The sequence below is a fragment of the Urocampus carinirostris genome, chromosome 17 (assembly GCF_059441175.1).
Source record: "Urocampus carinirostris isolate Australia breed hairy pipefish chromosome 17, RoL_Ucar_1.0, whole genome shotgun sequence".
In the NCBI taxonomy this organism is placed as follows: Eukaryota; Metazoa; Chordata; class Actinopteri; order Syngnathiformes; family Syngnathidae; genus Urocampus; species Urocampus carinirostris.
Genome location: NC_142365.1, coordinates 19,488,970 through 19,514,765, shown reverse-complemented (window position 1 = coordinate 19,514,765; position 25,796 = coordinate 19,488,970). Strand labels below are relative to the sequence as shown.

At 36.4% G+C, this 25,796-nt stretch overlaps 1 protein-coding gene across 1 annotated transcript in view; it reads left to right on the top strand.

Annotated features, from left to right (window-relative positions):
- esama (endothelial cell adhesion molecule a) overlaps window positions 1-25,796 on the top strand; it is a 90,906-nt gene that overhangs the window by 519 nt on the left and 64,591 nt on the right. The gene's annotated exons all lie outside the window — the stretch shown is intronic.

Here is a 25,796-nt window from a genome sequence, read left to right as displayed (position 1 = left end):
CAAAAGACTTTTATTCCGTTTCTAGTATCAAAACGAAACAAATTAACGTAAAAAATAATAAAGAAAATGCAAACTACCCTATCACACATATTAAAATGCTTTAAGTTAGTTTAGTTTGGTGTAGTTTAGATGATGGGATGGTGTCACAATAGTCTGTAGTTTGGAATAGTCTTTGATCTGTGCAGCCCTTAAAGACTTTGTGATTAAGGGCTATACAAATAAACATGACTTAAGTAAACGGTAAACAATTTGAATTTTGACTGGGACTGCAATTCATAATCGCTATGATAATTCCTGTGTTTGTACGGGTGTTTGAAATCCTCGAAAATGCTTGAACTTTAATGTTGTGTTTTCAAAGTTTGAAAAGTGCTTTTAATTATGAATAAAGTGCTCGTAAACGCTTGGAATTGTTGCCTCGTTTCACGGCAGCCTTACTCAATAGACCATAGATAATATGTGATTTCATTTCGAAAACAATAACAAAGACGTGTCCTCTTCAGATATTAACAAAAATGGTGAGAATGATTCCTTCCTTTTTTGTTGTCGTATTCTTTCCCTCATGTTGGTTTCAGATCAGGGGATATTGTTTATACTGTACATCATGAGTCCAGTTCCTTAGCAGTGCCTTAAAAGTTGTTTTCTTGTTAACAGTTTCTAGTATGAAATTTCATTTTCTAGTAAATCTCAATGAGCACAATGTCATGCTAATGGCACTGACTGATAAAATATGGAGCATGAACTAGACCACAGGTGTCAAACAGGCGGCCCGCGGGCCAGAGCAAGTCTGCGAAGGGATTCAATCCGGCCCGCGAGACAACCCTCAGAGAAGCGCAAGAGAAAAACAAGCTGCAGTTTGAAATATGTCAACTTGATGTTGCCAAAGCCAGGTGCCTCTCACAAAGACACTGTACTTGTATTTATTTCTCTCTCTCTCTCTCTCGCACTCTTTCTTTTCCACCCCTTTTCTCCCACTCTGTCTCTGTCTCTTTCACTCTCTGTCTCTCTTTTTCTCTTCCTTTGTTTCTTTTTGTCTCTTTCTCTCTCTGTGTCTTTTAACCTCTTTTGCTCTAACTAGCTTTTTTCCTTTTCTCTCTTCATACCCTTCACGCTTTCTTTTTTCTTTTCTCTCCTTCTGCCTTTCTATTTCTCTTTGGATTTCTTCCTCTCCCTTTCTTTTTCCCCCCTCTCTCACAACTTTTTATCTGTTGTTTCTCACGCTCTCTCCCTCTCTCTTTTTGTTTCTTTGTCCCGCCCTCTCTCCTTTTCCCTCCCTCTTTCTCTTATTTCTTTATCTCTCTTTTTCTTTCTCTTTAATCTACTAGTCCGGCCCCCGACAGAATGTTTGTTCTATCGTGTGGCCCCTGAGTTAAAATGAGTTTGACACCCCTGAACTAGACCATTCAAAAGCTTGAAAAAATGTTCCAGATTGGCAACATAGAAATAGTTTTATTTGTTTAAACTGAAATGTCAAGATGCTATTCCATCATAATAATTTTCAGACCATATAAAACGGCAACAAAGGTTATTTGTGTGAACAATTTTATTTTATTTACCAAATAAATTAAGAATAACACTTGTTAGAGTTATACCTGCCAACCTGAGCCACTTGATATCCTTATTAAAGATAGTAGCTCCCCTTATTAAACAACAATAAACCTTCCAAACACAACATGGCAAGGGGATGAATAAAGTATCGATCTATCTATTGACCACATCAAGACATCCTATGTAAAATACCGCTACAATGTTAGAAATCTATCATGACATTGTCGTTTGCTACCGATGACTAGAATCCAAATATGCAAGAAGAGAACTAACTAAAAAAATATATATATACTGTGTATATATATAAAAAAAAAAAACAATCTTCTACAAAAATTGTTAAATGGGATACACAATTCGAAATGATCAAAAATGTATCAGATACGAGAAAAACATAGAAATCAGGGATCGGCAACTCAGAATGTTGAAAAAGTCGGAAAAACGCAAATAAGTCATGAAGAAATAAGTTTAAAGCCTTATATGTACTTATTTTCAAATTAAAACCAAATAAGGATTCATCCTTACAAGTTATGATTGAAAATGTATTATAAATGTTCTGTATTTGTCCTCTTACATAAAACCATAAAATGAAAACAAATATACGTATAATCCTCCAAATTGTTTACTTTTTCAACAAAAGCTCCAAGGAGCCACAAAGAAAGTACTAGAGAGCCACACAAGGCTCTAAAGCCTCAGGTTGCCAAACCCCGGCTATAAGTTGACTCTACATCTTTTTGCATTTTCTCTCTGTAAAAACGCCTACTAATTTTTTACCACTTTTTCAAGTTTAAACAAAAAAAACCTCTTTGTTTAAGGTTATTGTTTTAATCTACGGCTGCTTTATTTTGAAATCTTCATGCATGAATAAACCGCTCTAACGATTGTATTAGATTTTCGTTTTGGTACACTCCTGGTTTCAAGCAAGCTCACTATATATTTTTTTTTGTATTCTGGAGACGGATTGCACGTAAACATAAAGTGTGCATATCAATGAAATATAGTATATTTATATTTACACTTATACTCCCATCTTAAAACAAAACCAAACCACATAAATATAAACAAAATATACTGGGCGTGCTCGAGTATGAATCTGTGTTTTGAAGGTACAAATCTCCTGTTTGTATTTCGGATTCGGTGCGAAAAAAGTGTGTTACACATGATTATGTCTTCCAGGGAAGAAATAATCCCTTTATATGTTCTGCAACTGGCTCATCCGCCACTCTCGAGCAACGTATTAGGAAAACTCCTACTTCCCAGTGATAAAGTACAAGGCACCTACTTTACAGCCTGTCCTCTTTCCTATTTAGAAAAATGGGGATTTGAAACTCATGCACATGCTTTAAAAAAAATGGGACAAAAGGCAAAAATTCTTGTTAATTTGGTTCAAAATTAGAGGAGAATTGTATGAGAAAATATTAATTTATTAATAACAGAAAATTGTATGTCCTGATGTCTCACTGAAAAGATTTTCTATGACTTTACAAGTATAAGGGTACGGGTGATAATCATTTCTAGATATGTTATTGTCCTAAATATTGATGGTGTTATTATTGATGTTTATTATTGTTATTATTATCTTAGAAAAAGTACAAAAGTGTTTACCTCTATAAAGCTCAGCTGTAGAAGAACATAAATGATACATATTTAATTACTTGTAGCAGGAACCTTTTTGACTTATAGAGCCATGCAAGCTATATGTATATATATATATATATATATATATATATATATATATATATATATATATGTATAATCCTGTATAACACACTTTTTTCTCACCAAATCAGAAATACAAACAGGAGATTTGTACCTTCAAAACTTAGATTCATACTCTAACACGCCCAGTATATTTTGTTTATATTTATGTGGTTTGGTTTTGTTTTAATACGGGAGTATAATTGTAAATATCATTATACTGTATTTCATTGATAGAAAACAAGGACAAAGGGGTAATAGCAATACTTTTACATATGATTTATATTTTTATTATATATACATAATTCTTTATTATTTTTAGCCACATCATATTTCATAAGACAAAATTCAAAAAAACTACCAAAGCCACACTCCAGGCAAAAGCTAACTCTTCAGCACATCTAATTTGTGAAGTTTGGTGTTTTGATAAAATCGAGGAAATAATATTAATGCCAGAGCCTGTTTTTTATATCAACAAATATACAATAAAAAATGGTTCTCCCTCCTGCAGTCACTTAAGATAAATGATGCCCATTTGGACTGTCATCTTTGCTGTAAAATATGGGTTCAGAAATGAGGTGCAGGCAGCGATTTTATGTAAAAATGTCAACAAATATTGCAAATGAAAAGGATGTATTTAGCGGAGTGCGCTTTGTGTGCCCCCACCCCTACGGCTTACCTACTCAAATTACTCTGAGTGCTTGGCTAGCGTTTTTGGGTGTTTACAGTTTGTTTTGTGGGTTTTCAGCATGAAGTGTCTCAGCAATGAACATACATTGTTTAATGAGCTTCCTTATTCAGGATTCCATAGAGATGTTCAGCCAAAACCGGGTCTGTTGGTGTAACACTGCGAGTGTAAACTGTTGTTGAAACTAGGCCTGGGTGATAAAGCAATACCAATAATAAACCTCATATATTTTTTGTCACGATAGATTTTGGCTAAAAGTCGTTAATTACCACCCGACCACCGGAGAAATTGGGGGCGCTACTGCAATAAAAACGCAAGATTTAGACTAACATTCAAGAGCCGAAGAAGGTGTCAAGGACCAAAGAATCTTATTGTATTGTTTTGTATCTCTAATACACTAAAATATAAAGAGATGAGTGTGGTTTACTTTATTTATCACCTGCACAATTGGACAACCTGATCTTTTTTACGTGCCTACGTCAATGTTGCTGTGCAAGTTTCCATCTTTTTTAGAGAAGCGGCTATTTCGGCTCAGCTCTCTTAAAAAAGCTGATTCAGAACGACTCTTCAGATTGTTTCTGTTGCTTTTATCCATTCATTACTAATCATTATGTAAAATTATGCACAAAATAACTTAAAAAATTGAAAAATAAAGCAAGAAAAAGAAAATGATAAATTGGACAAAAATAAATAAAAAGAAAACCTAAGGAAAAAGTCGTAAAAAAATTGAAAAAAACGAAACAAAAGGAACAAAACCAAGATAATAATAAGTAAAAAGCTGGGAAAAAGGAAACAAAAAATTGAGAAAAAAGGAAAATTTAGAAAAAAATAAAGAGGAAAAAATCAGGAAAAATAACATATTTTCGCACGTTTTCGGGGTCTATTTGATCGTTCTTGTGTTTCAAATAATATAACAGTGTCTTTCGACTAAAAAGTGTGATTAAACAGTTCTACATTGTCCAACCGACTAAATAAATCCACAAAATTCTAGTATTATATCACAAAAAAAACTTTTCAAAATTACATTAGCCAATTCATTTAAATTCAATAAAATAATTTAACATTACCGGAAACTTGGCAAAGTATGACTTGATTCTGGTTTTGGACATGTTTGCTAATGATTTGGTTGCCACACTTGGGATTAATGTTGCTCAGTGTTATTATAAGCGACACTCAGACTTTATATAATTGTTCAGACCCGAGGAAGCCTAAAAGGGAATATTGGTTTCAGACCCCTGCATTAAACCCGATATTACATAGAACTACAGTACTCGTTGGTTTTATGGGTATTGTTGTTGTGATTATTCATCTTGTTATTAGCATTGTTATTATTCTGATCTGAGTAAAACTACAAACGTGTTTAATCTCGACCTTCGGCCTGGCTGAGAAAATATGTTCAGACATTAAACCGGTCTGTGGTACTGATAAGGTTGAGAAGTAATAGCGCAGAGCCATTGTGTCCATTTGTTCCATGTTGCCAAAACAATCTCATGCGCTGACATCGGGAATATCATGCTGGCATGCCCCGCCCCCGATTCCTGGGAAGCATCACCTGAAAAAGCCAACTGAGAAGTATTCCAACCATGACAATTCCATTACAACAAGGGTGTCAAACTCATTTAGGACATGAGTGGCATAAAAAATGTGCCTTACCTGCAGGGCTCTTTTGGAGGCTCACAATTAGGGGTGTGAGATTTGATCATAAAACCATTATTAAGTACTTTTTCTCCAGTTTTTTTCCTTGTCGTGTTTATAACCTACATTTGTAAAAAGAATAAAGAAGTAAAACCATTGAAATAATATCCACTATAGTTGATAGATAGACATCTATAGTCCCCCATAAACTTCAGCTGGTCCAGATCTCTGCTACCCGCACTATCACCAAAACCCCATCTTGCCATCACATCACCTCTGTCCTTCAAAAACTCCACTGTCTCCTGATCAACCAAAGAATCATCTACAAAATCCATCCATCCATTATCTGCACCGCTTATCCTCAGTAGGGTCCCGTGGGGTGCTGGAGCCCATCCCATCTATCTTCGGGTAGTGGGCAGAAACACCCTGAACTGGTTGCCAGCCAGTCGCAGGGCACACAGGGACAGACAACTCGCTCACACATTCACACCTAGGGACAATTTGAACCGGCCAATTAATCTGAAATGCATGTTTTTTGAATGTGGGAGGAAACCAGAGTGCCCGGAGGAAACCCACGCAAGCACGGGAGAACATGCAAACTCCACACAGGAGGTTTGATCTCGAGACCTCAGAACTGTGCCGCACACGCGCTAACCACTGTGCCGCCGTGCTCCCTTTCTACAAAATCCTTCTGTACCTATAAGGCGATCCATCACCTTGCCCCATTCCGACCTTTCAGACCTTCTTCACATTACCACGCCATCCCTTGCCCTCAGATCCATCTTTCTGTACCCGCTGCTCATCTCAGCTCCATGGGGAGCAGAGCTTTCAGCCGCTCTGCCCCCAGCACTGGAACTCATTACCACCTGACCTCTAGAATTCCCCCACCCAATCATTTTGAAATCCGGACTTAAAATTTACCTCATCAGACTTGCCTATTCATAATAAACTGCCTCACGTGGCCCTAACCTCCACCCCAACCCATTTTTTAAATTGTACTTTGTTTTATTTTTGTATGTATTGCTTGTTAGTTTTATTCTTGTTTTATTGTTGTTTGATAATTTGTGTACAGCGGCCTTGAGTGTCCTGAAAGGTGGTTCGAAATACAATGTATTATTATTATTATAAGCGACAGTGTGCATGATAGTGGTTACAAAAGTTTTAATTCCTTAAAAAATATTGATTTGGATAATAAGTCAAAGTACATAAACTATCATATACATTTAAAAAAGGAATTATAGGTAAAGACCTTTATGTTTGACATAACATGAGGCTCACTGAGTGAGATATATTTTTGTCACCATCTTGCTGCTATGCGGACCCAAAAAGATCAAAGATCTATAATTTTTTCCTCTCTTTTTTTCCTTATCTTTATTTCTTGCAATTTTCCTTTTCTTTAATCATTTTTTTCTAACTCTTATTCCTACTTTTCATTATTTTTTCGTTTCCCTTTTTCTTTCGGTTCTTCATTTTTTCTTTGCCAAATGCTGGGCAGAAATAAATAAGAAAAAATACAGCTGTATGGTCACTTTGAGTTGCCATAATTTGTAATCTTCTTACTCGTTTACGCTTGCACTACACAATACAGTAAAAATTAGTGGGCAAAAGATACTCACTGTCCCTTTAATTTAACTCATGAAAACTTATGCAAACTGGAAAGTTACAGAAGTTACACATAAACCCTCATTTAAGTACACATACTTGAAATGATTGATTTAATTATTTTAAAGTATTTTTCTGCGTTTTATTTCCATGCTAATTTATCAAGTAAATAACATCAAATGTTCCCTGGTTGATAAAGGGTAGTCTGCAAAAGCAGCTGCAGTGGACAGTTTGCTTTGCGAATAATGGCTTGGCTTTTGCAACATCCAGTAGACATCTTTAAAACACAATGAATGAATGAAATTTTACTTCAAACATGAAAAAAAAAAACCAAAATAAAACAAAACAAGCAAAATAAGCAAAATCAATGTGAACGTTACATGTCTGAAAAGGAATAGGAGGAAGCATATGCTTATTTAGTCCTACCCCACTATCTTAATAATTGTGTCTGATAGCTAAATATCCTGTATACAGTATTTACATATAACAAACACCTCAAGAATACACATATTTACACATAAGTTTTGTGGATACACAGTCACTCCATCATCATCACTATTTTCACCGTCATCATCATTGCCATTGCTGTCTCCATCTATTCTCAGCACACTATATAATAAGAGTATCTATTTTAATAACAATAATTTTAATTGGTGCTCATGGTGACAACTCTGCTGTGCGGTGTGGGTTGTCCATCATACAAAGTGTATATGAACATGCTGCTAAAGGGGTCTGCTCCAAAGCAGCAGGATCACCCATAGCTAAGTGTCCTGATGTGTGCATTAAGAAAACAAAACATGGGAGAGCTTGAGCCAGATAACAAAACTCCCACTTGTCTGCCCTAACTAAGAGTTGTGGAGATATGTGTTTTGTGTCTTATTAAAAGTTATCTCTATGTGATTGTATTTCCATTGACTGTATTTCGTTTTTGTCTAGTTTTCACCATTATCACCAACACATTTATCCCCCTCATTGTTCTGAATAGTCATATAGTTGATGACGATAATAATAATAACAATAAGAACAACAACAACAAAAATAATAGTCTCGATAATGGTTGTTGTAAAAAACAGTTTAATTATTAGCTTGACCCATCTATTGACTGTATTAGGCTTCTGCTCACTAACATTATTTGGATACCAATACTACTACTACTAATAATAATATGAACAATAATATTCACATAAGTTATAATAATAATCATCATCATCTCAATGGTTATAATGCTACCAGATTCATTATAAATTTTACCTATCTATTAATTCTCTAATGCTACTTTTCACTAAATATCTTTCAGACACCAATAATAATGATAATGATAACAGTTAAAAACATTTATGATCATAATAATTATTATATTATTAGTAATAATGATAACAAGGTTGATTTGTGGCTTAAACCATCCATTTGCTCTATAATGGTTCTAATCCTTAACTATCATTCAGACCCAATTTTCTTCCTCTCTATACTTTGACAATATTGTTTCTTCGTATCCGGTTGGATCTTGAAGTTACTGCATCCCCTCTAGTTATTGTTTCCTTTTTGTGTGATAAAATTGTTGGCTGATTTCTGGCAGGGCATCTTTGTTCACTATAACTAGTAGTTTTGAGGTGGAAAACGCCACTAGATAGAAAGTTTTAATAATTTAGATTGCAGAAATAAAATATCGGTGTGATCATAGTATCCTGCATTATCCCAGACGTTTGGACAGTACATTAAACTTGGCTTTATTATTAGTTGAAATCCTTTTAGAAAAACTGCAGGTCATTCTGGCTTTTTTTTTCGTGCGCTTCTCTCAGCATTGTCTCGGTGGCTTTTGGTGGCCCTGATCCTACCTGTATAATGTATGTTTGACACCATTGCATTAGATAAATCATTTGGAGACCATTTGAAAGTTTAATTTAGATATTACTCTGGCTGGTGACTAACAGGTCTGGATTGAGTGTGATAGAACAACAGGATGTTGGAGTCACTGTAGCTAACCTTGACAATTAGCTGTATTGCAGGTGTGTCCTCAACAAAGTCAGTGGTGGAGTTTTGTGCAGGAAACGCACAAGAATAGAACAGGAAGCCTCGATTCTCCTTAAGTCCCTGTTGATGACGTGTGCACTATAGCAGGAAGTGAGCAAACATCCGGTCTTTTAACCCTTTACCTCTCAAATTGAAGTAAATTGTAGTAACAACTATTCCAGTGTAAAATAATTTTCGGTGTCTCTGTGCAGCAAGGGCGTAGGTTTGGTCATCGCATTAGTGAGGACATTACATTTGAGACCCCTGCTTTACATACATGATTGAACCTTAAAGGTGCTATTTGTAACCTCAAAATGCTCAACGTGCTGATGCCACCTGCAGACGGAAATCGTCATTGCAGCTCCTTTTGCTGCATGTGCAATTACGGGAAATTCTTTGACACGCTCCAATGAACTCTTCCTTTTTCATCTTTTAGGGGGTTCAGGTTGGCATTCAGACTGGATTTGAAGCTTGATTTGAAACTTACTTACCTACTTTCACCATTTTCATTCTGGAATAGAAGAAAACCACGACCACTCTGTTTTTCTATCAGATACAAAATGGAAGAAGAAAAAGGAAGACAGGATTTAATTTTTAAATCACACCAATTCATAAAAAAAGAATAACACACAAAATTGTACCAAATAATTTAAATAAAATGGATACATTTGGTGTTTTTTAGTATTTCTTTTCAAATCAGTCATGTTGACTCTTACTCTCCCCTCGCCTTTTCATTCCCTTGTCCTAATTTCGGATCATGTTATTGATACCTTCGACATATAACCGTTCCAGGAAACATATTGTTGCCTGTTATCCATGTAGCTATGTAGCTAGTTTAATGCAACAGCTCTCATTCCATTGTTTCTAAGCTAATTGATTACTATAGCATCATCAAGCAATCGCAACAAAGATCCTCATGGAAGTTTTTTGGATCAGTGGCATCATTGATAACTCTCCATTGTTTTGGCAAAGGCTTGGGCATTTTTTTTCCTGAATCTCTTAGCTATCATTAAGCAAACTACTGTATATTTTTCTATGGAGTGGTCTACTTTGGTCTTTAAGAGTTTTCAAGGATTTTTGAGAGTTGTGGAAGCAAAGAACATGATCTATAGAAGCCAATGTTGTAAGTAAGACACATCAGGATGACTTTAGCCGTTTTCTTGCTTCCGGGGAAGACTCTTTGGAACGACAAACTGCAAATGTATGTAAGTGATGGGATAATGAATGACTTTCTTATTGACTATTCTGATCCTATTCTGGACCGGTCTTCATTTGTTTTTCAGGTGTGTCGTACAATGGACTTGACTTATTTAACAAGGTCAACAGGCACAAGCTTCAAAGGCTGCATTTTGGATGAGATGAGCAGAGCTACTAAGCTAGCTTTCCGCTGCAGATTTTCTGTGATTTAGTAGCTCGAATGAGGGGGTTGCAAGTTATTTTTAGCTTCATGTATTCTTAACATTTTTGCAGGACATTGATCCCTTACCCTGTCTGACGTCATGCATTAATTGCAGGGGTGGGCAGACTTTTGGAGTCGGGGGGTCACATTGGTTTAAAAAAATGTGGGCTATTCCATTTTTATCATTTGCGTTTATGAATAAATGTACATGCATGTTAGCCTAGATGGTAAGGCGCCCGCTTTGAGACTGGGAGGTCGGTGGTTCGCGCCCCGGCCGAGTCATTCCTAAGACTTAAAAGTGGTCGGCGGCGCCCTCTGTTGGCTGCGGCTGCATCGGCTCGCTACAACGGGTCAGGTGCAATCGACATTTCGTTCTGTGTACATTGTTACACAGAATGACAATACAAGGAAATTATTATTATTATTATTATTATTATATTTCATTTTTCTTTTTTAAATAAATTAATTTCATATATTTTTTTTTTATCAAAGTTAAATAAAGATAATATATCAGGTTCCTGTTTTAAGCACATATTTATGTCGAGTTGTAGTAGTACTGTAGTATTTTGTATTTACGAAGTAGTATTTTAGTTGAATTTCTGTAGTGTTTTTATTATCAGTGCAGTTGTATTTTGTAGTATTTTTTTTAGTAGTTCTGTAGTGGTATATTTGTAATATCACTTCAGTTGTGTTTTTAGATTTTTGCTGTATCTCTGTAGTTTGTATTTCTGCAGTACAATTATTGTAATATAATTTCAGTTGTATTTTTTATATTTTTGCAGTATCTCTGCAATTGTATTTCATAGTATTTCTGATGTAGAATATTTGTAATATTACTTCAGTTCTATTTTTATATTTTTGCAGTATCTCTGGAGTTGGTATTCCTGTAGTATTTTGTAGTATTTCTGTCCTGGTATTTTTGGAATATTACTTTGGTGGTATTTCTGTATTTGTATTTTTGTCTATTACTGTTGTAGTTTTTTTTCAACATCTGTCATATTTTTTCTCTTCAGAATGAAAGCAAAATAAAAAAATAGGTCCCTGTTTTAATCACAAAATATGTTTACTTGATTTTATTGTTATATTTATCTCTACTGACCAAGGACAGTGCATAATTGGTTGCATTTATATTTCTTTTTTGTATGTTCAATGGAAGATGTAATTGTAATTGCACCCATTTTAATGCAATTTCTACACAATTAAATGAACTAAATGCAAAGTTTAGGAAAAAACAAATAATGATCCGATTATTCGATTAATCGTTTCAACAGTCGGCGACTTGTCGACTGTTTGAATAGTCCTAAATTCCATCCCTACTTCTCATTGTTTTTTTTCTTAAATGAATGCTAAATAGTCGTGTAGAACAGCCTCCTTCCACTTTTATCTGGGATTATTTCTCTTTTGAAGTCTGCGCTCCTCATGTGTGTCCCCTGCAACTGGTGCAATTTTGATTGCAGAAAGGATTGTGGGATTTATTGTAACATACATAATGACACGGAAACTGTGCACTTTTCCCTTCCTGCTAGGCCAAAAAGGGGACACACGTGCCAATGTCCCTTGTAATCCTTTATATTCTATGTATTTATACTCAGCAGCACTGTGCATAAGGAGTTCAGGACACTGCAGAGATTACAGGAGGTTCATCCACATCGTGACATTTTTCACTCTTTCAAAAGAATCCTCATTATTGTGTTTCTTTGCAATTATAGTGGTTTTTAAATACCTCTCTCTTTAATTAGATCACTTTGATTAAAGTCCCACTTACTGGATTAATTATATAATTATAATAAATGAGAAACACAACAGTATTAGCAGTATCTCCCTGAGAAGACCTTTCATTTTTGGACCTCTTAAAACATTTAGAGATCAAAGATTTAACATTGTGCTTTTTTTTCTACAATTTAAAATCGCAGTTCACGGATCTCTACATTGCCATGGTTGTTGAGGTACCACTTCCTGTAGTGTGTCTTGGGCAAGTACAGCCTGGTGGCGCCCATCCCTCTCTAAGCCGTTTTTGTTTTGTATAAAGGTTTGCTTCCCTCCATGAAACTGATAGTACTGGTTTCCATGGTTTCTAGTAGCAGGAGAATTCTCCTCATCTGACTCAGATTAAGGCAGCACGGCAGCGCAGTGGTTAACGCGTGTGCGGCACATTTTTGAGGTCATGAGATCGAACCGTCCTGTGTGGAGTTTGCATGTTCTCCTCATGCTTGCGTGGGTTTCCTCTGGGCAAAAACATGCATGTCAGGTTAATTGGCCAGTTCAAATTGTGCCTGGGTGTGAAAGAGCGAGTGAGTTGTCTGTCTCTGTGTGCCCTGCGACTGGCTAGCAACCAGTTCGGGGTGTCCCCTGCCCACTGCCCGAAGATAGTTGTACCCCCGCGACCCTACTAAGGATAAGCGGTGCAAATAATGGATGGATGGATGGACTTGGATTAAGCACCTCAATCATCTGGTCGCTGTTGTTTTCTCGGTGTAAAGCGACAATGACGAGTAACAATACTAATATTATATCCTAAATCACTGTGGAAAAACTATTTCATTTCGAAGTTTTGAGTATTATGTCGTATAATACGCATTGCATCATTTGTGGCCTTCATTTATTTGTTGAAAAATAAACTTGGTGGTGGTGGTGGTGATGACATTACCTCCTTTGCCTTTGTGACATTTTAAACAAGTACACATCTTTAAGTCCTGCACTTTATGTTGAATAAATTCATCATATTCAAATTTTAAGTCGCAGCAAACGAAAATAAATAACAACCACAAGTGAAATTACAACCGACAAACTTAAAACGTTCGTTTTTTGCAGACCAGCCATGTCCTTGTAATAACCCAAATAGCGAGTGTTCAGGATAACAATGCATACATGTTTATTTTTGTGTAGGCCATACGTGATCCTGGAGATCCATGATGGTTCCTAAATCATTGTTGAAAAACATTTGTTATGAAATTTAGAGTAGGTCTGTTTTGTTAATATTCTTATCATACAATACACATTGTATCAATGGCGAGGACGTTACTTCCTTTGCTTTTGTGACATTTTAAACTCGCAGTGGTGGCCAACCCAGTCCTCGAGAGCTTGCATGTCCTGTGTGTTTTGGAGGTTTCTCTTCCCAACTCAGGTCATGCAAATTATCAGCTCATTAACAAGCTTTGTGGGAGCTTGATAACAATCCCAGTAATCAGAATCACCTCTGTTGAAGCAGAGAAACTCCCAAAACATGCAGGGAATGCGGCTCTCAAGGCCTGAGTTGGCCATCTAATGTCTCATAGGCTCTGGTAAAGGACTATGCGTTTCATATATTGTTGTAGGTGCCCGGTTCAAGACCGGGTGGAAACATGTGTTGGCTTGGAGAGGGATATGCGCCACCAGGCTGTACTTGCCCTGGACACACCACAGGAAATGGTGCCCCTAGGGCTCTAGTGGTTAAGGGGGTCCAACCAACCAACCATCCAAATGAGTTGAAGTTTTACATGCCAATGTGTTTATGGACAGAACTACGCACAATGCAGTTTCTTTGTTGACACTTCTGTTTCCTCATGCCAATTACAGTTTTGATTATCAACCTTAATTTTTTTGCCAATAAAAATGCTAATTGCAAAAGACTTAACAGTTGTTTTGAGCACATTTCTAACTCCTACTTCTCAAAATCTGATAAAATCAGATAATGTTTAGAAGTCTCGTACCAGACAAATGTGCCACTTCTTCAGACTAAATTATTATGCTCCAAAACAATTGAGGTTTGATATGTACTCTGAGCAAAAAAACATGTCAAAGGTGATATTTCTGTTTCATAGTAGCGTTTGTGGTACTTCTGGTGCTAGGGTGTCCAAGGTGGATCCCAGTTCAGGGTCATTTGGATATTAGTATATACATTTTTCAGTGTTTGGCAGTGTATTTAACCCTACTTCCTGCAATTAACCTGGTATTAACATAGTAAAAACATAGTAATAGCATGATGAGTTATTTCAGAAATGCAAATTAAACTGGGTGCCCTTTATGCTGATTAGTAACAAAAAGTAGCTCTCAGCTTGGAAAAAAATGGAGGCCCCCTGAGCTCGAGGCCATTTCATTTGAGACAATAATGACTAGTTGGGTATATTTTTAGTGTAAGGATTTGCAGTTTGCACGTTTTAATGTACAGTGTGTGTAGTTTGGAATAGTAGTACATAGTAGTACATTTGCTTTTTTCTGCCGTCTGCAGTCAATTTTAGAATTGACTCTTTCATTTTGTTAGAGGTTTTAGTGCTAATGCTGAGGTCACTTGTGTGTAAATGTTTAAGGATTGTAAATTTGGTATGTGTTGTTGATGTCTTTCCTTTTGGAAGGACATGGTTTATTTTTTTTCAACCCATCTCTATCCATAAAGTCCGAAGGAAAACTTCTTCCTAGGGGTCATGAGAAAGTTACTACTTGACTTTCCCATCAAGGGATGTGGCCTGTGCACTCTCTTAAAGGCACACACGCACACATCTTATCATCTTTTAGTATATTCTCTTGCTGTATTGTATGTTTTGGTAGTGTCATACTTGCAAATTCTGTAATATCTTAGAAGATCTTTTTTTGACTATTGCTGAATACTTTCCTGCACAGTGTCGTCTTTCTGGGCCACTCTTAATCGTGCTCCCTACAGTACCATTCTAAGTTTAGGGTCGCTTACAAATTTTCGTACACAAGAGACGAATGTTCATTTCTTTTTGCATTTCACATGTTACAATGACAATAAATTATCTTCTCCTATTCTAAGAATTGTGAGCAACAGATTTATTTATGTATTTGTTTATTCATGTATTTATTGTCATTGTAACATATGACACTCACAATTGATCATTTGTCTCTAGTAATGTGACTAAAAATCTGGTTAGGGGCACACACAAAGGGAGATTGGGTGCAATAGTTGCACCAAAACAACAAAAAATGTATTAGTACTTTAGTAGTACTTTATCATTGTATATGTCATACTATTACCATTTTTGTTTGGCGGCCCGGATTAAAAATTAAACGGGCTGTATGTGGCCTGCAGGCTGTAGTTTGCCCACCCCTTCTTTATTGACAGTTAAGAAATGAAATATAATGTGTACATGTAAATACCCGCGTTTATTCTTTCAATTATTCATTCATTATCTGCACCGCTTATCCTCAGTAGGGTTGCGGGGGTTATGGAGCCCATCCCAGCTGTCTTAGGGCAGAAAGAAAATAAACATTTCATAAAATAATATGTTCTATAAAAATAAATAAATAACAAAAGATGAGTTTAACTTACTTTTGGAAGATGGGCTTCAAAGACTTGCTCCTCCGTGGTAAAAAGTGGCCGAAAAAAAGCGTTCCGACCATTTTCTCAACCACATCAAGCTTTCTTATTCCACTTTCATTTCAAAAGAAACGGCTCGCCTCTTCTATACACTTTACACCAACCTTATTGAATGGATGCACGAGATATTAAACAACAAGAATGCCAAAGTTTCTAGCGTGCTGGAGATAGTATAGCCATAGAAATTTTAGAATGTTTACGCACGAACTAGGAAGAGGGAGTGGATTATTTTTACTTCCGGGTGGATGCTGGGTGACCCCTCACAGCGCCACACGCCGGTAGCAGCAGAAAGAAGAGCCACAGTAATGTCTTGTACTCAGAAAAAGGTGCACACAATACAAAATCTAACTAACAGCAATGTCCGGATATTTTTCGACATCCTGAAAAAAAATGTTTGTATCTACCGTTTTTCATACCTCTCAAATATTGGTTGAGTACAGATTGCCATAATGGGGCATTCATTTATTTATTAGGAAATGAAATGAAATGAAATGATCTGCATTTATATAGCGTTTTTCAAGTCAATTACTTCCCAAAGTGCTTTACAATGTGCTCCACATTTCCCAATAGCGGCCTTGCAGCCATGTAAGGCGCTAACCTGCTTATTGGGGGTGTTAGGGGTTCAATTTCTTACCCAAGGACACTTCGACATATGTAACACGGACAAGCCGGGATTCGAACTGGGATCCCTTGATTCCAAAACGAGCGCTCTACCTCCTTAGCTACTGTAAAATAAAAATAAATAGACAGCACAACATTGTTGTAAAGCAGATTATTTAGATCAACAATTTCAAATGCCATTCTTTCCCAATGCGCTAATCTCTCAGAAAAAGAATGTGGCTCAGATAAACCAAAATGTTTTAATAGCCTTCACCAATACAATATTACAATTCACAATTGAAAGCATACTATTTTCATTATAATGCGAAGGGGCTCTCTACACATTCCTTCATGGCTATCTGTGCTGGTTTACTGAAACGTAATAATTATAATAAAGAATAATTGTTTAAGGTTACTCTCAAAGGGACAATAAGTGAAAATGGAATTCCACTGACTTCAATTTTATTATACTTGTATAATGACAATAAAGGCCATTAATTCATTCACATGTTGGAAAAGTACTTCATGCATATCTAATAAAGGCAATTAATGAACATTACAGTATATAGAAGTATAATTAAGTCATGCTGTTAGTGGGCAACATTGTGGAAAAAGTCATTATAACCGGGCCATTAAGCAAACACCTTTGGAGCACTTTTACTGTTCTAGTGAACCCACAGGAAACTAGAACTAGAAAGAAAACACTTAAAGGGACAGTGTGTATTATTTGACCAATAGATGTCGCTTTATTGTTTAGTGAAACTGAAAACGAGTGCTAAGAATAAATAGAACGGGGACGCTAAGTGACCAAAGTCCATTGTTGTTCCTTCTTATTTTTATGCCCAGACTTTTGTGATTGTCGGAGAAAAAAGAAAATGAAAAACAAGACACAAAACATTTAAATTAAAAAAGAAAACAAATTGAAAATGAAAGAAAGATAGAAGACAGAAAAGGAAAAAATGAAAAGTGTCTAATATCGTTGATATCAATGACAATTAAGACTGTTCTATTCTATCCATCCATTATCTGCGCCGCTTATCCCCAGTAGGGTCACGGGGGTGCTGGAGCCCATCCAAGCTATCTTTGGGCAGTGGGCAGGGGACACTCTGAACTGGTTGCCAGTCAGACGCAGGACACACAGACAACTCACTCACTCATTCACACCTAGGGACGATTTGAACCAGCCAATTAACCTGACATGCAGGTTTTTGGGAATGTGGGAGGAAACCCACGCAGGCACGGGGAAAACATGCAAACTTCACACGGGGGAGGCTGCGTTAGCTGGACTTGAACCCTGAACCTACGCACTGTGGAGCTGCGCGCTATCCACCCACCCGCCATGGCGCCCCAGTTCTATTCTTTTCTTAAAAAGAAAGAAAAAAACTTTAGCCAATATGAACATTTACAAAATATTATTATAACATTTTAATAATGTGTGGATAAGCGGTGCAGAAAATGGACGGATGGATGAATGAAACTGATTACAAATATATGCTGTACACCTGCATGTCATGAACAGGACAGAAGTTGGACTCAGATGCGTAACGTTGATCACAAGTTTATTGAAATATAGAGGGAAGGCAGCAACCGGGTGCTCGCTGGATGCGGGAAACAAGCCACTCACGGGATTGGAACGTGTTCCGAATGCGGAAGTGGCTCTTCCGGAGCGGGACGGAAAAACGGGTCGTTAGCCAGGACGGGAGATCAGAACGTGTTCGGTGTCAAAAAACGGGTCGTTAGCCGGGACGGGAGATCAAAACGTGGTCAGGGTCAAAAACGGGTCGCAGCAGGAGAAAAGTGGAAAACGGGTGACAAAATGGGACCGACGAGAGTCTGAGTCAAAATGCTTGCCTTGTGAAAACAGAGATTCGCTGACGGACTGACAACAGGTGAGTGAAAGGACTGAGGTAAGGAAGTAGGACGGGGAACCAATCAGGTAACCAGGACCAGCTGGCGCCAAACGAGTGGGCACAGGTGAATGTACTCCAAATATGTAAGATAGTCTTTCGCGACAACCAAATCCAAAGATCATATTATATTTGCACTCATAATATGATATAAAGAGCAGTACATTTCATTGTATGTGAAACCATTTTCATCCACAAAAAAATGTTAAAAATCATACTTTAAAAAATGTTATCAACAAATGAGTTGTTTAAAAATTTGACTTTGATAAAAAAAATCTTAATGTGCAAATGATATATTGTATGCTTAAAAATATGCCCCTACTGTTAGTTAAACATGTCCACAATATTCTTTTTCGTTTTACCTGAAACTTGTTAACTTTGTAGTGTTTGACTGTTTCATACGAGTTTTGTTTGTGATAAATAAATATTTTTTTTAAAAAGTAAGATACTTTTATTACAAAAAACTGTTTCGAGCCACCCTCTGCTGGACTAAAGTGGTACTACAGCTTCACAATAAAATGCACTTGAGATTTTAATCAAGTTTATCGATTTGTTGTTACTGCCCTACATCGTATGCAAATTTGTTATTTGTCTGCAGATGTGATGTTGGCAGTTTCATTTTTTGGACGCATACATAGCAATAGTAATTCAAAATTGTTATTAATTTTTTAATTTCTGTGGGACAAAATAAACATTTATGTTGTTGGTTTCAAAATTTTGATTGTATTCGTGTCCACCTTATCTCACGAGACAATTTTCATGACGAATGTATGAGTCAGATTCATCATTTCTGATTGAGCGTACACATTAGAGCGCAATGGTTTCCGTGTCTTTTATCAGGAAGATTACTTTCCTCCCCCTCCTGCCCTTCCATGTGCTGCTTTTTCACGTTTTATTCCTCTCTTTGGTGCTCATCTCCATCCAATCTCTCCTGAGGGCACAAGCTCCAGCATCTCATCAGCATCACTAACTCAGGTCAGCTTCGAGGGATGGAGGAAAAGCTAGCTTTTGGGTCCTTTCAGTCTTATTGTTGCTGGTTATTTATTGATGAGGTCCTTTTCCATTGGACATTCATTTTCTTAAACCTTAAGATTTGATTTACTGTAAGCGTTAGAGTGGTCCTATTTTCAAACACGTTTTTGTTTGTGAAGGCCTTAATATGTTAGGAAACCATGAGGAAACACTTCCTGTGAAGTTTCACATCAGACGTTTCAAAAAGGAGCCCCAAAGCCATTTTGCTACGGTAGCCTAATAGGGTGTTCCTTATACAGTGCTGTAAAAAAGTATTTGTCCCTTTCTTGATTTCTATGTTTTTTTGCATTTTTATCATTCTTAAAGGTCTCGAATCATCAGACCTATTTGAATATCACACAGAGATGACCCAGGGCCACATGGAGAAAAAAAAACCTTTAGACAAGTCTCTTAATCCCTTTTGTCGCATCCCTTAGCCGAGGGATTGGGAAAAGGAGAACCATGGCTTGGTTTTGCCATCTTTCCTGGGTGGGGAGACGAGGCTGTGGCTTTCAGCCTTATTGTTCGCTATGCCGGCGAGGCCTTCCCTGCCCTTTCAAGCATGTGTAAAGTCAGCAGGAAGAAGAAAGAGGCAGTTTGGAGCTTTGTCCTTTCTTTTATAGGTGTGGGAATACACGTTTAAGAGATGCGGTCTTAGTCACCAGTAAGTTTCTGCCGATGCTTTCCAAATTTAGTATTATTGTACTGTTCTCAGCTCAGGGATGCTGCTGGAAATGTGAATTTCCCTTCGGGGATGAATAAAGTATCTATCTATCTATCTATCTATCTATCTATCTATCTATCTATCTATCTATCTATCTATCTATCTATCTATCTATCTATCTATCTATCTATCTATCTATCTATCTATCTATCTATCTATCTATCTATCTATCTATCTATCTATCTATCTATCTATCTATCTATCTATCTATCTATCTATCTATCTATCTATCTATCTATCTATCTATCTATCTATCTATCTATCTATCTATCTATCTATCTATCTATCTATCTATCTATCTATCTATCTATCTATCTATCTATCTATCTATCTATCTATCTATCTATCTATCTATCTATCTATCTATCTATCTATCTATCTATCTATCTATCTATCTATCTATCTATCTATCTATCTATCTATCTATCTATCTATCTATCTATCTATCTATCTATCTATCTATCTATCTATCTATCTATCTATCTATCTATCTATCTATCTATCTATCTATCTATCTATCTATCTATCTATCTATCTATCTATCTATCTATCTATCTATCTATCTATCTATCTATCTATCTATCTATCTATCTATCTATCTATCTATCTATCTATCTATCTATCTATCTATCTATCTATCTATCTATCTATCTATCTATCTATCTATCTATCTATCTATCTATCTATCTATCTATCTATCTATCTATCTATCTATCTATCTATCTATCTATCTATCTATCTATCTATCTATCTATCTATCTATCTATCTATCTATCTATCTATCTATCTATCTATCTATCTATCTATCTATCTATCTATCTATCTATCTATCTATCTATCTATCTATCTATCTATCTATCTATCTATCTATCTATCTATCTATCTATCTATCTATCTATCTATCTATCTATCTATCTATCTATCTATCTATCTATCTATCTATCTATCTATCTATCTATCTATCTATCTATCTATCTATCTATCTATCTATCTATCTATCTATCTATCTATCTATCTATCTATCTATCTATCTATCTATCTATCTATCTATCTATCTATCTATCTATCTATCTATCTATCTATCTATCTATCTATCTATCTATCTATCTATCTATCTATCTATCTATCTATCTATCTATCTATCTATCTATCTATCTATCTATCTATCTATCTATCTATCTATCTATCTATCTATCTATCTATCTATCTATCTATCTATCTATCTATCTATCTATCTATCTATCTATCTATCTATCTATCTATCTATCTATCTATCTATCTATCTATCTATCTATCTATCTATCTATCTATCTATCTATCTATCTATCTATCTATCTATCTCTCTCTATCTAATAAAGTTCTCTAACTGGTTGATTGTAATTATTACAATAAATAGAATTGTTGAGAATCGGCGAAATTTCACTTTGACATGCGTTGAACTAATTCCTGGACATGCCACCCCGCTACAGATCATTGATCTTTTGATTACATATGAACACTTTGGGGTTTCAAATCTTTATTTTACAGCTGGAGTCTGGTCACTTCCCCTGCATGGCCGTTCGTAGTTGGTGTAGTTGTCTGGGGGCATAGTCTCTACGGTGAAAAAGTAGTTCCCCATTTCTGTACCTAATAGCGAGTTGGGCCGCCTTTGGCAGTGATAACAGAAATCAAATGTTTACTATAATTGGTCTTTCATAAAAAAGTGTTTCACAACCTTGTGGATGAATTTTGGCCCACTCTTCTTGACATTGGAAGGTTTTCTTGCATGAACTGCCGGTTTAAGGTCACACTGCAGTATTTAAAATGGATTAAAATCTGGACTTTGACTTTTCCACTCCAGAACCTTCATTTTGTTGACATTTTTTGGGCCATTCAGTGGTGGACTTGCTTGTGTGTTTGGATCGTTGTCCTGCTGCATGATCCAAGAGCGCTTGAGTTTGAGGGCAAAATACTGATGGCTGGATGTTCTTTCACGATCTTCTGGTCAACACCAGAATTTATTATTCCTTTAACCACAACGACTTGTCCTGGTCCTGAGGCAGCAAAGCAGCCCCAGACTGTCACCATCATGCTTTACTGTTGGAATCATGTTTTCTTTGTCAAATGCTGTGCCATCTTTACGCCAGATGTAACCGACTGCACACCTTCTAATAAGTTCAATTTTTGGCTCTTCAGTCCGCAGATTGTTTCTCCAAGATGCTTGAGGGCAAATGTGAAGCAACTATTTGTGTTCTTTCGTGACAACGGGGGTTTTTACCGAGAAACTCTCACATCGATATCATTTTTGGCCCGTGTTTTTCTATGGTGGAATTACCTTAACTTGGTTGCTGGACCAAAATGAATATTTTCCAACTAAGTTTTAGATGCTATATGGGCTGGGCAAAGTATTAGGGTGAAAAGCATAGCAAGTGGGAATGAATGGAGGTGCGCGATGGCCCATGAGCGAGCCGAACTGGTCAGCCAATAATGAAAAGGCAGCTGCCCTTCTTGAGGAAAGTGCTGAGTCGGTCCTTTCACTTCCATCAAGAAGACAGTCGAGGGGGCAGCGAGCGTAGTGATTGAAGATGTTTTCTTGTTTTGGGAGCGGGCCAAGATCTCCACCAAGGCTCATGAGCCAGACCTACGTCGTGCTGATTTGGAACCAAATTAGCCCCAAATTGAAGATGATAGTTTACCACTTAAACACTACACGCATGGTTTTTTTCAATGTTTTACAGCATTTGTGAGCCAACTTTTAAATGTACTTTAAACGAAATCATTTTAAAAGCACAGCTCTGATTGCTTATGTTACTGGGCCAAATTGGCCTTGGGGAAGAGCCGGTGCCGGCAAATTTTTACCCTTTTGACTCATTTTTGAAGGCTTATTTAGTTCTGTAGCTATATTGGCATAGGGTATATCAAAACAAAGTCAGTGCCACAGCATGCAGCAACAAAACAGACAAATATTGTGGCGACTTAATAAGTGATTTCACCTATGTAAAAGAAATTCTTTGACCTATGATTTTTCTGTAAAAAAAAGATAACATTGATATGATAATTCATGTATAAATGCCTAGTATTCAAATCAATGATTGTTTGTTTTTACTGAAAGTTTGTAACACTAGGAGGCACCAAAGATTACTCTCTGATCATATCATGACATTGGGGTCTTTTTTTTTTTAAAGAATAAGCTCTGTTGAAGAGTTAACTGCCCATTACTATTTGTCCAAATCTTTCGACTCTCACAAGACTGCTTTAGTCCACTTACTCACCATATTTAGCCGCCTACACACACTCATTCGCTGGATATAGGAAGCAAGACTTGGAAGTTGGACTTCGATGTGTGGACAAAGATCTTATCAAATCCACCCTTGTCATCTAGGGGTGATTTCTCAAACTGAAATCATTACCAGAGACTTGATACTGATGAGCAGCGCTCTACCCTTTATAATATGTATATATATTTTTTTTTAAAACAAGAAAAATGAATTTTTACGTTTTGAGACACCGGGACAATGCTTCTATAAACATATGAATACGTCATAGCATTGAAACGAGTGCAATATGTCCAATCCTTCTAAAACTTCACAAGATATGTTTTCGCATAGCTCCTTACCAAATTCGGGACTTCACTCGTCAAAACGTTCAAAAATTCCCGACACTATATGTAAAGACCACCCCAGCACACGTGGATACCCGCAGGGGTCTACTTCTGCGTCTAAATTACTTCGTCTTTACCTTTGGTAATTTTCTATTCTCCCCACCGCCCAACCTCTATTCTTGTCAATGGTCCTGCCCTCAATGGTGATGCATGTAATTAGTACGGTAGCTCTTAGCTATTTTCCCGAAGTACACAATTCCACTGTGAACAGAGAGAGAGCTTGATGGATGTCATTAGCTCCCATAATTGCTCTCAAGTGCAGATGCCCCAATCCCTTCATTTTCTCATACAATGGGCAAATGAAAATGTTTATCATGATCCTTTTTTCTTTTTTTTTTTTCTATTTGGTCACACTCGTACAATAGATTTAGTGAACATCCTAATTATGTTTTGCTCTTCTGGACAATCTAGATTTTATCTTTTGTAGTCCAAATAACCTCACTTTTTGCCAAAATAAACCCAGATATTTTTTCTTCTTAAGTATTAATAATTAGAGTATTTCTGTAGTATTTCTTAAGCAGTATTATTGTAGCATTTCCATAAAAGTTTTTTCGTTGTATTTCTGTTGTATTTTTGTATTCTGTATTTCTGTAGTAGTATTTTGGAGTAGGATTTTTTTAGTACTTCTGTAATAGGGTTTTGTATCAGTACTGTAGATGTGTTTTTGTAATATTTCTATATCCAAGTATTACTGGAGTTTTTTTTGTCATTTTCTGTGGTACTTTTTTCCTTTCATTATGAAGACAACATAATATATTAGGTCCCTGTTTTTCAGGACTAAATTTGATACGTTTAGATTTGTTTTTTGTAATTTTGTAGTATTTCAGTGGTAGTATTTACTTCTGTAGTATTTATGTAGTATTTGTGTTGTATTTTTGTCGTAGGATTTTGTGGTATTTTTTTAGTATTTCTGTAGTAGTGTTAATGTAGTAGGGTTTGTATTAATTCCTATTTATGTAGTAGTTCTGTATTACTATCTGGGTAGTAGTATTTTTGTGTTAGTATAGTATAAACGGTATAGTATTACCGTTGCAGTATTTCTGTACTATTTGTGTAGTAGCAAAGGGATGAAGCTTTTTCTGTCAATAGTACTTTTTATATACATTGTCATTATATTTTGACCATTTTTGGCTGCCTGGATTCCAAAACTTGCCGGGCCAGATATGGTCCCGCAGGCTGTAGTTTTCCCACCACTGGTCCAGAACAATGGGAGTTCCCATGTAAACGCAAAGCAGGAAACTGTACAAGACAGGAAATAATGACAAAAATAGAATTCTCCGGGCCGTTTTGACGTCATCTCTATATTTTGCAGTTTGACAGGGAAAATAACTACTCACGCTTTCACTATCACACATTATTTAAGAATTTTGTGACATTGACATTTGACGTATATAAAGTTCCTCTAATCCTCTGCATGTTTGAAGAAACTGTCTCTCAAGTGAATGTTAAACATCATCTATCGGGATTACGTTTTTAGGTTTGAACTTTAGCAGCTTGCTGACTTTTACACTTTTGGCAATTTGACACCCGGAGCTCAACATTAAGGATTTCCTCAGCATTTCTGGAAACCCTGTTGCCAATAAAAGCGCCGCTTCTGCAGTTAAAAAATGAAAAAAATGAAAAAAATAAATACCACCCCCAAAATCACAAATTACTGGTAGTTAAAAACAAAAACAAGATAACTAACATATCCTGTCTTTATCCCCTGTCTTGCTTTTGTGTCAATTCATGTCCACTCTAGTTCCATTTATTTGTATAGCCCTTAATCACAAACTGTCTTACAGAACTGCACTGGTTACAATTACACCATCCCTTGATCTTAAACCAACATGCGGGCAAGGAAAAACTCAAAATCTCAGTATGAGGAAAATAAGAAACCTTGAGAAGGGGCCGCACACGTGGTAATCCCCCTCCTAGGATGACCAGGGTGCAGTAGATTTAGCATTGGGTAACAGTACACAAGAAATAGTGAACATCAATAAAAGAAAACATGGGTAAAATGTTGACATTTGTCCAGAAACTGCAT